The sequence below is a fragment of the Zootoca vivipara genome, chromosome W (genome assembly GCF_963506605.1).
Source record: "Zootoca vivipara chromosome W, rZooViv1.1, whole genome shotgun sequence".
Lineage (NCBI taxonomy): Eukaryota > Metazoa > Chordata > Lepidosauria > Squamata > Lacertidae > Zootoca > Zootoca vivipara.
The window spans coordinates 5,435,756-5,451,326 of NC_083293.1; positions in this window are offsets into that span (position 1 = coordinate 5,435,756).

The following is a 15,571-nucleotide window of genomic DNA, read 5'->3' on the forward strand; positions in this document are numbered from 1 at the left end:
CGGAGGGGGTAAAGGAAGAAATACCCCCCGCACCCCCCAGCCGAGCCCGGGCTGTAAAGGTAAAAAAAGGGGGGGGACTTTGGCTTGGGGTTTGGGAACCGGGGGGGGGGGGAGAAAATTAGGGATAAATTAAGGATCAAAGGGATGGGGGGAGGGTTAGGGTTAGACAAGGAATAAAAGCCCCCCACGCGCCGCTGCCACCGAAAAAGGCCGAATGTTCTAGCGCCCGTTTATTAAACGGGCTGAATGGCACTAGTATCCAATATATTGCTACTGGGTTCCGTCCCCCCAGCAATATCTGTTATCATTTCTTCACTAAGCCATAAGGGGGTGCTGTCTCACTTCATATTAAGCCTTGTGATTATTTTCTTCATCAAAGAGGCTTACAACAAGGATAGACAATCTCCTTTCCCTTATTTCCTATAGGAGCTGCTGTTTCCATTCCGCTTTCATTCTCACACGCTTCTTTTCCTGAAACAAAACATTCTCTTTGTGTTTAATTTCAAGCAAGCAAACCTTATACTGCCCACACATGGAAACTGTGTTTTAGACAGAAAAAGCTATGGCTGGAGGCAGCAGTGCTTCTGAATACTAGTTGCTGGGAACTGTGTAGAAAGAACAGTGCCTTTGTGCTCAGGTCCTGCTTGTGGGTTTCCCAGAGGCATCTGGGCGGCCACTTTGAGAACAGGATGCTGGAATACAGGGTCCATTGATTGATTGATCCAGCAGGGCTCTTAAATTCTTAGGGCAAACTCCTACATTCCTGTGTCTAGATACTCAGATTGTAGCTCCACCTTTCATTTCCCCAAATGCTTGGAGCATCCCCATCAACTATTTTACCTAAGGACCCAAAGCTAAAAGGCCCTGCACTGAGAAATGGCAACACTTCAACTTTTTGTGGAGATCTTTGAGAGACGGCAATCACTCTGGGAGGATAAGAGAAGGTGCTTGAGTTTGCAGTTTGGGGAAGAGTTCTGGTCTTGCAGTGTTTCTCTGAGCCTAATGTATTTTAGGGTTGCCATACGTCTGGGTAATCCAGGACATGTCCTTTTCTTTGCAGAGGGCAACATGCCCATCCTTGGAGATTTTTATATTTAAAAGGAAATGTCCGGGGATAGGGGGTTTTGGGGGGGAGGGGCTTGGGCACAGGCTGAGGTGTGGGTGTGGCCTCCTCTGCACACCTCAGCCTCTTACTTCTAGCCCAAGCTGTAGAAAGAGGCACTCGGGTGCGCTGGCAGGGGCCCTACATGCCCACAGCCGTGCACCTCTTTCCCTGGCCTGGCCTGGCAAAGGCTCAGGCTGTCCTTCCCCCCCCCCCCTCTTCAAGATACATATGGCAGCCCAAATGTATTTGCTTCCTATCTTACCTTCTCCGCCAACTCCCTGTATTTCAGAATCGGTTGTCTTTCTCTGTCCTCTTTCCATCCACCATGTTTCTACAGTTGAAAATTGAATCTCCCTTCTGCTTCACTCCCAATATTTATATTACAATTTATTCATGCATAAACCACCTTTCTGGAATAACACGGGTCTGCCAAATGGTCTCTTCTCTTGGATTCAAACTGTGTTCTTTACCATGCAAAAGGGAGCTTCCTCTTCTCCCCTCTTTCTGGGCAGGTCCTGCCCCTCGGTTTGTGTAACGATCGGTGCCAGCCAGGCTACAGCCGGAAAAAGAAGGAGGGGCTGCCATTTTGTTGCTATGACTGTGCTTCATGTCCAGGTGGAATGATTTCAAATCAAACGGGTAGGAGACACCATCTGCTTTTTAAAAAATGATTCCTAGTCTATTTCAACCGTCTCCCATTAATAATAGTTCAGTACTCCTAAACAGAACAGGAGTTGCACTCACATCTGGAAGAAAGAAGATGGACACAGAGAGTTGGGCAAACGAGAGCCCCAACTTTAACCTTGACAAAGTAGATCCGTGGAGATTGGCATGGATCATGTCCAGTGTTTTCTGCCTGCTCCCCACCTGCCACAGCTTACGAAGTCAGCGAAGACTTGCCTAACCCTCCATCCCCATAGTTTTAGGGCTGAGAGCCAGAAAAAGGAGCAAATGTCTATAGGTTAGCCCAGGCATCCCCAAACTTCGGCCCTCCAGATGGTTTGGACTACAATTCCCATCTTCTCCGACCACTGGTCCTGTTAGCTAGGGATCATGGGAGTTGTAGTCTCAAAACATCTGGAGGGCCGCAGTTTGGGGATGCCTGGGTTAGCCCCTGAATACTATCCAGTGAATCTCACCTTACTGTTTTGTACAGTGTACCACTAAGAATTGTGACTCCAACCACAGCCAATGCTCCTGATCCCTAACACCAGGTGAAGTACAGAATGATGAAAACTGCCAGCATCTTAGGCAATCAGAACGAAGTGAAATCTCCTACAACTATAAATGACTATATTTTCCCAACCCCAGGTATTATTTTGGACAAAGATTACTTGACCTAGTAAGTGAGAACTGTGTGTTGCAAAGGCCTTTTGTACATAATGCCTCAGAGGGAGGAATAGAATGCATGTGAGCAAGAACTCAAATTCTGCTCCTCCAAGATATCATAGTGGGCTTCTCACCCGACTTGAACAGCAAAGACCACTTGATTCGGAGGAGCAAATAAGAGTCAACTTGCAACATTGATGCCTTTAATTGTTGCATTATTAGAAAATGCAGGCATTTGTTGGAAGAAAACCGGCCAAGGAAATCCCTTGTGTGTCCCAATTCTTATCTTTTTCATACTCAGTGTTTTCACCCCTTTCTTGTCATTGTCTATTTATATACAGCATTTTTCACAATCTGTGCTTGAACTGGTTTACCCAAAAATCTAAGTCTAAACACAGTAATACATAAGAACATAAAGGAGAACTTGCTGGATCTGGCCCATGACACATTTAGTCCAGCATCTTGTTCTCACAAGGGCCAACCAGATTATTTTTGATATTATTATTTTTTTAAGTTGTATACCACCCTTCATTTATTATTATTATTATTATTATTATTATTATTATCCGCCCAACTGATTGGGTTGCCCCAGCCACTCTTGGTGGCTTCCAGTATATATAAAAACATAATAAAACATCACATACTAGAAGGCTTCCCGATCCTGGGCTGCCTTCAGATGTCTTCTAAAGGTTATATTGTTATTCATCTCCTTGGCACCTGAAGGAAGGGCATTCCACAGAGAAGGAGCCACTACCGAGAAGGCCCTCTGCCTGCTTCCCTGTAACCTCACTTCTCGCAGTGTCAGGGACTGGGCAGAGGAGGAATGGTGGAGATTGCCTCTCCAGCCTGATCCTTCCAGGGAGGAGTAAGAAGAGGAAGACAGTTTAGAGTTACAACAGGAGTTTGAGGGAGGCCACAGAGGGCAGTAAAAAGGGGATGGTAAGACACATTCCCTTGTCTTTGTACATTCTTGGGTAACCAGCCCGGAGTTGCCAGCAGCTGCCTGACATGCAGTGAGGGAACCTCCAGAAGGCTCTCAGAGTTGGAACTCAGTGTCCAGGCTGAACGATGGAGGCTCCTTCAGGTATAAGCCCATAGATCTCAGGGTTCTTCACCACATGGACCTGCAATGTTGAAACCACAACCTGCATAATAAAATGAAGAACAACAACAAACCAACAATCTCCCCTTCTGCAACACATTTGAAAGGGCACTGGAGGTCAACCAGCCAAAGGCCTGGTTGAAGAGAAGGTTTCTTGCCTTGCAATCTAACCTATAGGTTACCAGAGCAAGGGCAACATTAGTTAGGCTTTCGCTGGCCTAAGGAACCACCCCCAAACTGTGATTCTCTCTTATCTGGATTGAGCTTCAGATTGATTGACTCTCTTTTTTTATATAATAATTTTTATTAATTTTATACAAACAAGACAAACAATACATATAATATAACATACAATATAACACTGTCCCTTCGTTTTCCCTCCACCCACCGGTCCACCTCTGCCACCGGTAGCACCCGTGTGCGTTAAGAATTCAAAGGGGTCCATTATAAGTTGGGTTTGGCCTCCCCCCTCCCTCCTCCCCCCACATCCCCCCCCCTGCCACTGAAAGGACAGGAATGGAGGAGCTCTGAGGATTGGTTTCCCCCAGCTCTTTCATAAACATACTTAAACAAATACAAACACAACATCAATAGGGAAGAAATGTAACTTCCCAATTCTTATTATCTTAACATTATAATTATGACTTCCTCGATACTCTTCCTCCTGGTTTTCCTAACAATCTCTAATTACTTATGGCGGGTTTTCTATTCCAAATCAAAATCCTTTTCTTATAATGTTAACTTAATCCTCCTCCTTTTCCATGCTGCCCTCCCACCGCCCCCCCTTCTGCCACAAGAGGGACCCGTAGGGCACAGCACTTCCAAGGTTCCATTATTGTGTCTGGGTTTCTTTCCACCCCCTCCTCACCCCTCTGAGCACCCCCTGCCACTGGGTGTCCCAGAGTAGGAGAGGAGGATAGGCAGCTCTCTGCCCAGACACCTATCTGAACTCACAAAAATTAGTATTAAACCTAAAAATTCTTTCCTCAGCCATTCTTCTAATTCCCTCCAGAAATCACAGCTTTCCCCCCCCTTTTTTATCCTCCCTCCCCTCTCCCTAAATCCTTTCCCCCAATTGGATCAGCATTTCCGTTAACAAGCCAAAATTTCGAAAACCGTCTTTCAAAGGCCAAAACAAAACCTTTTAACTAAGATTTTCACCCCACACCAATCCTTTCCCAGTTCCATCTCCAGGCCTTTGTCCCCCCCTGCCCCTGTCCTTCCCATCCCTCAGTAACACCACCCCACATTTTAACCCCTCCAGGATCTTCAGTTGCATTAATCTTCACATTCTTTTGCTTCTCATTTTCTTGCTCTGCTTGTTTTTCTTCCTTTTGAAATTCATGCTTTGCTTCATCCCAAACATATTTTTTATAGTCCAAGTCCTCTTCAAGATTCTCTTCAAATTGTTTCTCCTCACACACAGTCTCAAACTCAACAGTCTCCAAATCCAAATTATCCTCTAAGTCCTGAACTTGGACTTCAGCCTCAACTGGTGATAAATTGGGATGTTGCCGTTCCTTGTAAATGTCCTCCCATGTTTGTAGATAGTTCAGCACTGCCTCCTGGAAGGCTCGAGAATACTTTGTTTCCATACTTCTCTTAACCGCAAGCAAACAGGAGATAGGGAGCAAAGGGTGCTGGAAAATTCCTTCCTGTTAGACGATCGACTCCATTTTGGCTGTGTCAGAGGGCCTGATATGGCTACTCTAGAGTAACGACTCCAGCATGGTCTTTTAAGGCTTTTATTAAGTGCTGATTATTTACAGTGTTCAGAGCGGTAAAAATGCATCCTTAAGGTGAGGTGTCAGAACCTCCGAATGGCGATTGGCGCGTTTTCTTCCAGCACCAAAGCTTTGGCAAACCCAACCTCTTCCCCCTACGTTTGCGTCGCAATTCGGGAGTTGGGGGGATTGGCCTCCCCCCCGTGCGTCCAACTTCCTGTCCCACCTGAGGCATGGGCTCCCCAACCTTGCCTGAGCCTCGGACACCACTTCCTGACTCTCCGCTGGAGGCAGAGCTCTCCTTACTCTCTCCAGCGCTTGGGGATGGGCTGGAACTTAAGATGGGAGGGACTTCCCTGTATCCCTTGTCCCTCACATCCACCCCCCTCCCAGGCTCCTCTCCCCCCCTCCCTAGGGGCTCTCTGCTTGCTGGGGACGAGTGAAACCCCAAGAAGTCTGTGGCATCCGAGCCTGTGGGTGTAAAAATTTTCCCCCAATCCTGCGATCTTTCTCCTTCCCCCTGAGAAGACGGGAATCCCAAGAAGTCAGTGGCGTCAGAGCTGGTGGGAGTAAAAATGTTCTGCCAGTCCTCTCCTGCCTCTGACGTAGTCGACCTCGGTGAAACCCACACCTCTTCTTCCGTATCCTCAAATTCCGCTTCCCATCTCCATGGAGAGCTGCTGCCTGCGATCCCTTCCTCCCGCCCCTCCCCCTCTCCCTCCCTTTCCATGTGCCAGGGCTTGGGCCTGTGGGGGAACAGGGCGTGGAACTCTTCCACTAAAAATTCCTCAGGTACTTCCGTGGCCGGTATCCACTCATTGTGGGACGGCGGAGTGTCCTCCCATGCTATCAGGTACTCCAGCCCTCTCACCCCTCTCCTTGAGTCTAAAATCTCAGTTGCCTCATTGAGCTGTCGGGCGTCTCCCGTCTCCCCCCCTCCCTCTGGAGGCTGATCGCTGTCCCTGAACCTGGTACTTTCTCTGTACGGCGACAGCAGCGATCTATGAAACACTGGGTGCACTCTCATGTCCTCAGGCAGTGCTAGCCTGAAGGCTACCGGGTTGACCTGTTGCGTGACCGTGAAGGGGCCCAGCCTCCTGGGTGCTAACTTCTTGCATCGCCCCCTGGTGGGAAGACCTTCCGAGGATAACCAAACCTTGTCCCCCACCCTGATGACCTCTCCCGGTCGCCTGTGGCGATCTGCCCCCTTCTTGTACGCCTCCTTGGCCCTCTCCAAGTGTTCTCTGAGCTGCTGGTGCACCGTCTCCAGGTCCTCTGCCCAATCCTCTGCCTGTGGGCCCTCTTCCTCCTCCTCCCCCTCCCTCTCCGGGAAAGATCTGAGGTCGCGCCCGTAGTTGGCCTTAAAGGGCGACACCCCTGTGGAGACGTGCACCGCATTGTTGTAGGCAAATTCTGCCAGTGGCAGGCGATCCACCCAGTCCGTTTGCCTCTGGCTGACGTAACATCTCAGGTACTGCTGCAGAATGGCGTTGACCCGCTCCGCCTGTCCATTGGTCTGCGGGTGCCGAGCCGTAGACAAACTGACCTCCACCTGCAGGAGGTTCATTAGCCGCCGCCAGAACCTGGAAACAAATTGGCGGCCACGATCCGAAATAACTCTTAAAGGCAATCCATGCAGTCTGAATACGTGGTCAACAAACAGTTTGGCCGTCTCTTCTGCCGAGACCGCCCTGGCACACGGTATAAAGTGGCACATTTTGGACATGAGGTCCACCACCACCAACACTGCGGTCTTGCCCCTGGACGACGGCAGGTCTGTGATGAAGTCCATGGACACTACTTCCCACGGCCTGTGCGGTGTGGCTAATGGCTCCAGCAAACCTGCTGGTGGCGCTCTGACCACCTTTGCTCGCTGGCAGGTGTCACATCCCCTTACATAATCCCGAACATCCTCCCGCACCCCTGGCCACCAGAAGTGTCTCATGACTAGGTGAGTGGTTTTGTCCCTTCCGAAATGACCCGCCGTTGGGTTGTCGTGCATCTGCTTGAGGACCTTACCTCTCAGCTGTTTGGTGGGCAGGTACAGGGCTCCCCTGTAAAAAAGCAAACCCCTCCTTTCCTCAAAGTCTTTAGCCTGCTCCCTCCCCCCTCGCAGCTCTCTGAAGATGTGGGAGGCAAACTCATCTGCTGCCGTCAGTGCTGTGAGTTCTGCCTCGCTCACCACTGCTGCTCCGCAGGACCATGCTGATGGGGGGAAAATGTGCCTGGGCGCTGGTGGCAACTCCTGCTCCATGTACTCTGGTTTGCGGGAGAGGGCATCCGCCCTGACATTCTGCTCCCCCGGGATGTAGTGGATGGAGAAGTTGAAGTTCGAGAAGAACTCTGCCCACCGTATCTGTCGCTGGTTGAGCACCCTGGCCGTTCTCCAGAACTCCAGGTTCTTGTGGTCTGTGCACACCTGGATGGGGTGCTTGGCGCCCACCAGGAAGTGTCGCCAGTGCTGGAAAGCAGCGTGGATCGCAAGAAGTTCCCTATCAAACACCGTGTAGTTGCGTTCAGGCTGTGTCAGCTTCCTGGAGAAGAAGGCACAAGGTCTCCACTCTCTGTTGGCGTCCAGTTGCAACAGGATCGCTCCCAACGCCCGGTCTGAAGCGTCTGTCTCCACGCATAGGGGCGCATCCTGCACCACGTGGAACAGGTTCTGGTCGGACGCGAACACCCTCTTGAGGCTTTCGAACGCTGCTTGCGCCTCTGGCGTCCACCTGAACTTCTGCTTGCCTCTCAGGCAGTCCGTGATGGGAGCCGTAACCCGCGAGAAGTTCTTGATGAATTTCCTGTAGAAATTGGCGAATCCTGGCTTCCGGTTGACCGCGCCATCTTTGCTCAGACGGGGGTCCGATCAGCGGAGCGGACCTCAGCGCTTCAGAGGTGGAGGGAATTGCTCCAGCGAAGCAAAACCTCCTTAAAAGCCCCAAATCGAGCTTTTTGGGGACGGATTTTGCCTGGCGGCGCCAAAAGCGGGCTCTCTCCTCCCCGGATCGGCTTTGTTTAAGCCCCCGAGAGCGAGGAGGTGAACCGCGGCGGACAGGCTGACACTGCTGCTCTGAGAGCGCGAAGCTGCGAGTCTGGGAAGTGGAGGCGGCCAATTCTTCCAAGAATAATTAGCAAATGAATAGACTGTGAGTAATTTGGATTGTTTGGAATTTAAATTAAGGCAATTTGGATTTGGGAGAGAGGGGGAAAAGAGGAAGCCACCCCCCCCCACGGTAACATAAGAGACAGTAAACAGAAACCCGAAGCCGTAAACAGAAGATCTTAACTTAAAAGGATCCCTCAAAGGCATCAAAGAGAATCTCCCCTAAATGCGGGGTGAAAGGGGAGAGAGACTGTGATTTTGAGTGCCCTGCAGCAAGAGGTAAAGACTAAGAAAAACCTTTCTTTTCCTCGGGAGCCGGCAGCCCAGACAACCCAGTGAGTTGATCAGGATTTATAAGTCAATTTTTATTTCATTGTATTTCTGAACTTTGTGGAAATTCTTTTTTGGTTTAAATGTTTGTGAAATGTGAGTTCAAACTTTATTGTCAATAAGACTTGAAGAATGCAGCCAGCTTGTTAAAATGGAGTCGAGAAAATAAACTGTGATCATATTCCACCCCACGTGACAAGTTTTGACCTTGGCAGGATTGAACTATGTCAACAAAAAAGTGTTCCCCTGAGTTCCAGCGGTCTGTTTTGACCTTAATGTGGGAAACAAGAATAGAACTATGTCAAGAGGAGAAAAAACGGCAAGAGTTACAGCAACAATTTCAGATGGTGATGGCAGAATATGATTTTCTAGAAGATGAAGCTTTTGAAACTGAAAAAGATGAATGTGAGAATGACAATGATGGTGACTGTGATTTGGAAGAAAAAGATGAAGATGAGGACTGTGATGATTCAACACAAAATGAAGCACACCACGAAAAAAATGATGACTTTACTCTACAAAAAGTTGGATGGAGTGCCCTGCATTTGAGGGGGGCACGATTGGTATTATTGGAACTCCAGAACACCCACAGGGAAGAAGGGAAAAATATGCAGAGAAGAGAAGAAATTCAGGGGTCTTGTATGGTGGCCTGGATGGCAAAAGACTGTAAACAGGGGGTGGGGTGAAGGGAAAGTGATGTTGTGATTATAAGGATGGATTAACAGGTTTATAACTGGTCTGCTGATTATGGAATTTGCTGGATTGGGGGGGTGGAGCCGGTAATCGGGGATGTAAGGTTAAATTGAGAATAGTTATAGTTTTAAAAGTGAATGGATTTTGGAAAAATGTGAAAATATGGAGGCTTATAGAGGGAGTAAAAATTAGGCACGGGAAGATAAAATGGGAGTTTGATTTTTCAGTGATTTGAACATTAGGTGAAAATGATAACAATTGATTTATAAGTTGTATAAGATATAAAGGTGTATTTTTATAAAGTAAGAAACTGTTAAAGATGATAAAAAAGGGATGAAAACCGGGGAAGGGGGGGGAGGGGAAGCCCACAAAATATGGTTTTACAATTATGAATGTAAGAAAAAATTTTCTGTTTTGTACTGTTCTTTTTCTCTTTTTTTGCTCTTTCTTTTTTCTCTTTTTTCCTATTTCAATTTTTTTCTTTTTTTGGTATGACAATAGATGGTTGGATGGATGTCCTCCTGCGTACTGCCCTGGTTTGCTGGAGCTCCCTGGTGGCAGGGGGGGGCTTTGGGGTCAGGGGAGGGGGAGGAGGACAGAAATCCAAGCATAAAATGGACCATCTCTGACTGTTCACCTACATGGGATACTTCTGTGGCAGCGGAGGATCCATGTGGGTGGGTGGGAAGGAGGTGGAAAAGGTGTTTATGTATGTACCGTTTTTTTTTTTGCAGTTTGTAAAATTAATAAAAAGTATGTTTAAAAAAGAAAGAAAGAAATTGACGAATCCTAGGAGGCGTTGGGCATCTTTGCGCGTCCTGGGGCTGTGCCAGTCCAGGATGGCCTGCACCTTGTCCTTGTCCATCGCCAGTCCCTTGTCTGACAGTTTGTAGCCCAGGAAGTCCACTTCCCTGGTGTGAAACTTGCACTTCTCCAGCTTCACATACAGGTGGTTCTCCTTCAGGCGTTGCAACACCTCCCTGACATCCTTCACATGTTGCACTGGGTCAGCGGAATAGATAAGGATGTCATCCAGGAAGACCAAGCAGTTCTTGAAGAGAAGGGACCCCAGGACGTGGTGCATGAAGGCCTGGAAGCATGCTGAGCCCCCTTGCAACCCGAAGGGCATCACCAGATATTCAAAAGAGCCCAGAGGCGTGAACATCGTGGTTTTCCACTCATCGCCTTCCCGGATCCTGATCAAATTGTACGCCCCCCTCAGGTCTAGCTTGGTGAAAATCTTGCCCCTGCGTGCCGCTGTCAGGAGATCGTCCACTCTGGGCATTGGGAAAGCCACTGGTTCTGTCATGGAGTTCAGGCGTCTAAAATCCACCACAAGACGGCGCTGTTGCGTGTCTTTCTTGTCCACCCAGAAGACCGGGCTGCCCCCTGCTGCCTTGCTTTCTCTGATGAACCCCCGTTTGAGGTTCTTGTCTATGAACGCACGCAAATCCTCCAGTTCCTGATCTGACATGGCGTACAGCTTGGCTGGGGGTATCGTTGCCCCTGGCACCAGGTTGATCTGGCAGTCGAAAGACCTGTGTGGGGGTAGGTGGTCGGACTCCGTTTCGCTGAAGACCTCCTGCAGGTCCCAGTACTGCTTGGGTATCGCCTCACCCCCTTTGACATGCATGGTGGCCACCGTGGCTATTGGAGGCCCCTCCCCTGGTTGGCGCTGCATGCAATGTTCTAGACAAAAGTCCGACCCAAACGTGATGCATCTCTGGTGCCAACTTATGGAGGGGTCGTGGCGCGCCAGCCAGCTCATTCCCAAAACGATGGGGGGGTCTGAGATGGTTGTGACGTTGAAAGCCAGTGTCTCTGAGTGCCTTCCCACCGTCATTCTCATGGGGGGGGTTTGATGAGTGATGGCCCCTCCCAGCAACTCTCTGCCGTCAATGGTGGCTACGTGCAGGGGAAAATCCAGCTGCAGAAGCTGGATCTGGTGCTCTTCTGCAAAGTTTCTCGAGAAGAAGTTGGCTGAGGCACCACTGTCAATTAAGGCGAGGACCGTCAGGGGATAGCCATTTGGGAGCGTTAGCGTGACTTCCAGAACCACTCCTGCTCTGGGAGGGGTGGGCTGGCTCTGCTCCTCTCTGTGCGGGTGGGCGGGCTGGGGCTGTTGTCTGCTGACTGTGCCTGGCTGCTGCCCCTTGTCTCCTGCAGCCAGGCTGTCTCGTTTCCTTGCTGTGGTGCTGCTTCAGTGGGGGAAGGTACAACCGTTCCCGCCTTTCCTTGCCACTCTCTGCGATGAGGGCAGTCTCTGACGCGATGCCGGGGGGAGTTGCAGAGAAAGCAATTCCCGCCTCTTCCCTCCTTGCGTCTTGGCGCCGCCGGGGTTTGAAAAGCCCGCGCGCGCGCTCCACCGATCTCCATCGGTTCCGGCTCTGGCCTTGGTCTGGGCGGGTCTGGGGGCGGGCCCTGGGGTGGGGTTTGGTGATGTGGTCTGTCCTGGGAGCGTGGGAACCAAGGTTTTGCTGCGTGCGTCGCTTGTTTGTCATTCCATCTGGATTCCTGTCTCACCCCCACCGCTAGCGCCGCTTTGCTTAACTCATCCATAGTTCGCGGTTTAGGACCTCTTGCCAGCTCATCCTTAACGTCTGCGTGCAAACCCAGGTAGAAGGCTGATTTCACTGGCTCACTTTGCAGATCCCACCCCAGTTTGTGCACCAGCATGGTGAATCTCGCCCAGTAGTCCCTAACTGTCGATTTTCCTTGTGTTAAGTTATGAAGCTCCTCTTTAGTGGCCTCCATTTCACTGTCACTAGCGTACATTATTTTTAAAGCTTCTAGAAATAATTTTGCGTTCTTCATGCAAGGATTTTTTTGCGCGATGAGCGGTCTTACCCATTCTCGGGCGGCCCCCGTCAAATGCTCTATGATAAAGGAGACTCTGTGCGCGTCATCTGGGAATTCTGCTGCATGCAATTCCAGCGCATAATTTATTTCTGTCTCGAATCCTAGGTACTCCCTAGGGTCGCCGCTAAACTTGGTGACTAGGCTCTGTCCCCTTCTCACTTGGACTAGCTGCGGCTGGGGCGCCCCCCCACCTCTAGCGGCTTTCTCCTCTTCCAACTTTTTCTGCAGGTCCAATACCATCACCCTTAGCTGTTTCTCAGTCTCCTCTTTTGTCCTCACCTGGTCCACCAGCTTGTTCAGCTCCTCCTGCGCCCCTCGCGCTTCCTCCTGAGCGGCATGCAATTGCTGCTGTGCCTGCGCTGTGAGGTTCCGTAGCTCCTGCTTCGCTGCTTCGGCCTCCAGCCTCCAATGCTCAGCCTCTTGAGCGCTCATCGCTGCACTCCAAAGTAGCCAAAAAAAGATTCGGAGGTTGCTGTCAGAGGGCCTGATATGGCTACTCTAGAGTAACGACTCCAGCATGGTCTTTTAAGGCTTTTATTAAGTGCTGATTATTTACAGTGTTCAGAGCGGTAAAAATGCATCCTTAAGGTGAGGTGTCAGAACCTCCGAATGGCGATTGGCGCGTTTTCTTCCAGCACCAAAGCTTTGGCAGACCCAACCTCTTCCCCCTACGTTTGCGTCGCAATTCGGGAGTTGGGGGGATTGGCCTCCCCCCCGTGCGTCCAACTTCCTGTCCCACCTGAGGCATGGGCTCCCCAACCTTGCCTGAGCCTCAGACACCACTTCCTGACTCTCCGCTGGAGGCAGAGCTCTCCTTACTCTCTCCAGCGCTTGGGGATGGGCTGGAACTTAAGATGGGAGGGACTTCCCTGTATCCCTTGTCCCTCACAGGCTGTTCTTTTCCTTTGTCTTTAACTCAATCACAAATCCATTCTTAATTCCAATTTAAATAGTTCTACCACATTTTCAGTCAATTTTTACTGTTCACAGCAATGCAATAAATCCACCCGGTCTTTTGACAGTTTGACAGCTTTTGACAGCTGTCAAAACACTCTTCCCCTTGATAATGCTGTACCTCAAGAGGTGCCGGACTTGGGCGCTGAGAAGGTTCAAAAAAGTCTTTCTTTCTTTCGGATCCACCGTCCCAAAAACTTTTTCCTCTTTCGGCTTAGGTTTATTTAATGCGCCTCCCGGTTTGCCATTAGGAAGAGACCGACTTCCGTTTCTTTAAAGTCTCTCCTATTTTTCCAATTGGTGATTTTAAAGTCCAAATAAAAATTCCACTTACTTTATGGAAACCTTTAATTTTGTTCGGAAGAATCCGCCGCTTGCCGGGTCAGGACTCGGAGCTTCGCTTCTCGGAGGTAAGATATAGCCCAAAATGGCTCCCGCGGTTCCACCCCACCGGCTCTCGATCGCTCTACTGAGCTCTCGGGCAGCGGGGGATCCGCAAAACGGAGCAGCCGCTGGGCGCGTGAGTCACCGGGACTCTCTACCCGGTGTTTTTACGGGGAATCCGCTCGCTCTGCGGACTTCCCCCCCCCTCCGCGAGGCCAGGGACTTCGGCACGCGAAGTCCCTGCGTCCTTCTCTCCGCCGCGACAGACCGGAAGTCTCAGATTGATTGACTCTCATCCTGTCCATTACCAAGACAACAATCCAGCCACACAAACTGCCACTCTTGCAGGTGAACAGGGCCATCTTAAGCATATCCGGCGCCGTGGTGCGAAGATCCCTCCGGCGCCCCCCTTAGAGAGCAGGGAGGCATTTCTAAGAGGTCAAAAACACACATTTTGGAACAAAACTCATCACAATCTCTGTAGGTTCATATATGCATTTATTACAAAACATATGTGAACCCCTTCCACACAAATCATGTTTGAGCACTAACAATTATCTTCCTATGTACATGATCAGAAGAAGAAAAGACAGAGCAGGCTTCGCCATGAGCCCACCTGAGACAGGGCACTTCAGCAGGAGGTGACAGATCTGTGTCCTAGTGAAATTTACCTTCTTCCTCTCATCCTGACTGGTCTACAAGGCGCACAATGTCAGGCAGAGCCTGGAAGGAACAGCACCCGAGGGAAGGGAAGTAGTGGAAGGGAGAGAGTAGAGGGGGCACCCTGTGAAACCGAGAAGAGCAGTATTCAGCAGCATTGGGCAAACAAATCTTACAGGAAAACTGAGAAGAGTTTTAAACAATGAGCAGAAAATATGAAATGGGCAGTAGCATTTAAGACAATATGGAGAGGCTTACGAGAAGATGCCAGGTAAGGGTGGAGTGGTGCCATGACTGTCACATGTGAACTGACCCTGTACATATGACTAAGAAGGTCTACTGAATCACAGGAAAAGGTTAATCTCTTTAGACAAGGTTTAGTAGAATGTTGACCAAAGAAAACAGAATGTAAAAGTCAGAGGAAACCCTGTTCCTGCATCACTTCAGTGTGGGACCTGCTGTATGAACAAAGCACTTAGGAAAATAATTCTATTCAGCGCTTTCCTTCTAGAATACTGCAAACCCTTGAGTATCCCCAGAAAAAAGCACTGATTATATTCCCAGTCATCTTCAGCCAGACAGGTATGGCTATGGAGGAAATGAACACTGGATTTCTTTCTAAAGATGCACATCAGAGCTCTCAAAAATAGATGAGCTCTCTCCACATGCTGTTTTAAAATCCAAGGAGGTTTAGTTACAGCTATTCAGGAAGGCCAAATGCCTATTGGTCATGCTGGCGATGGTTTGATCACCCCTGACAGTCCTTAAGGAAGAAATAAATAAAGCCCAAACACTTGGGGAACTATTATTGATTGAATAAATACCTTATTGAAAAAATATCTCATTTTGTATTTTTCATTCTGTGTCACCGAAATGATAGCAATCTGTGTCAAACTTTGTAGAGAAGTGCTTCTCTTATTTTGTTAGCACCTGATGTACACTCATCATGGAAAGCAATTGTATTCAATCACATCTCCCAAAGAGTGATATGACTATGACACACAATGTGTTGGCTATCAACTCACATTTTACCAATTTTAGTGTGATATATAGTTTCAAGGAAGGTGTTATGAGGTCACACTGTGTTGTGTAACAGAGGCAGCATCATTCAGATCATGCCATGGACGTAGACAGGGGGGCAGGGGGGGCAATTGCCCCCCCTAGAGCAGCGGGGTACCGGAGGGCGGTACGCGCCCGCGCCCTGGCCCCCCAAAAGGAGAGAGAGCGCTTTTTTCTTCTCTCTCCTTGGCTCCTCCGTCTTCTTTTCCCCTCCGTGTTCGGCAGGGGAAAGCAAAGCCTAGAGCATAGGACTGCCCCCTCCCCTTGGGGAGCGT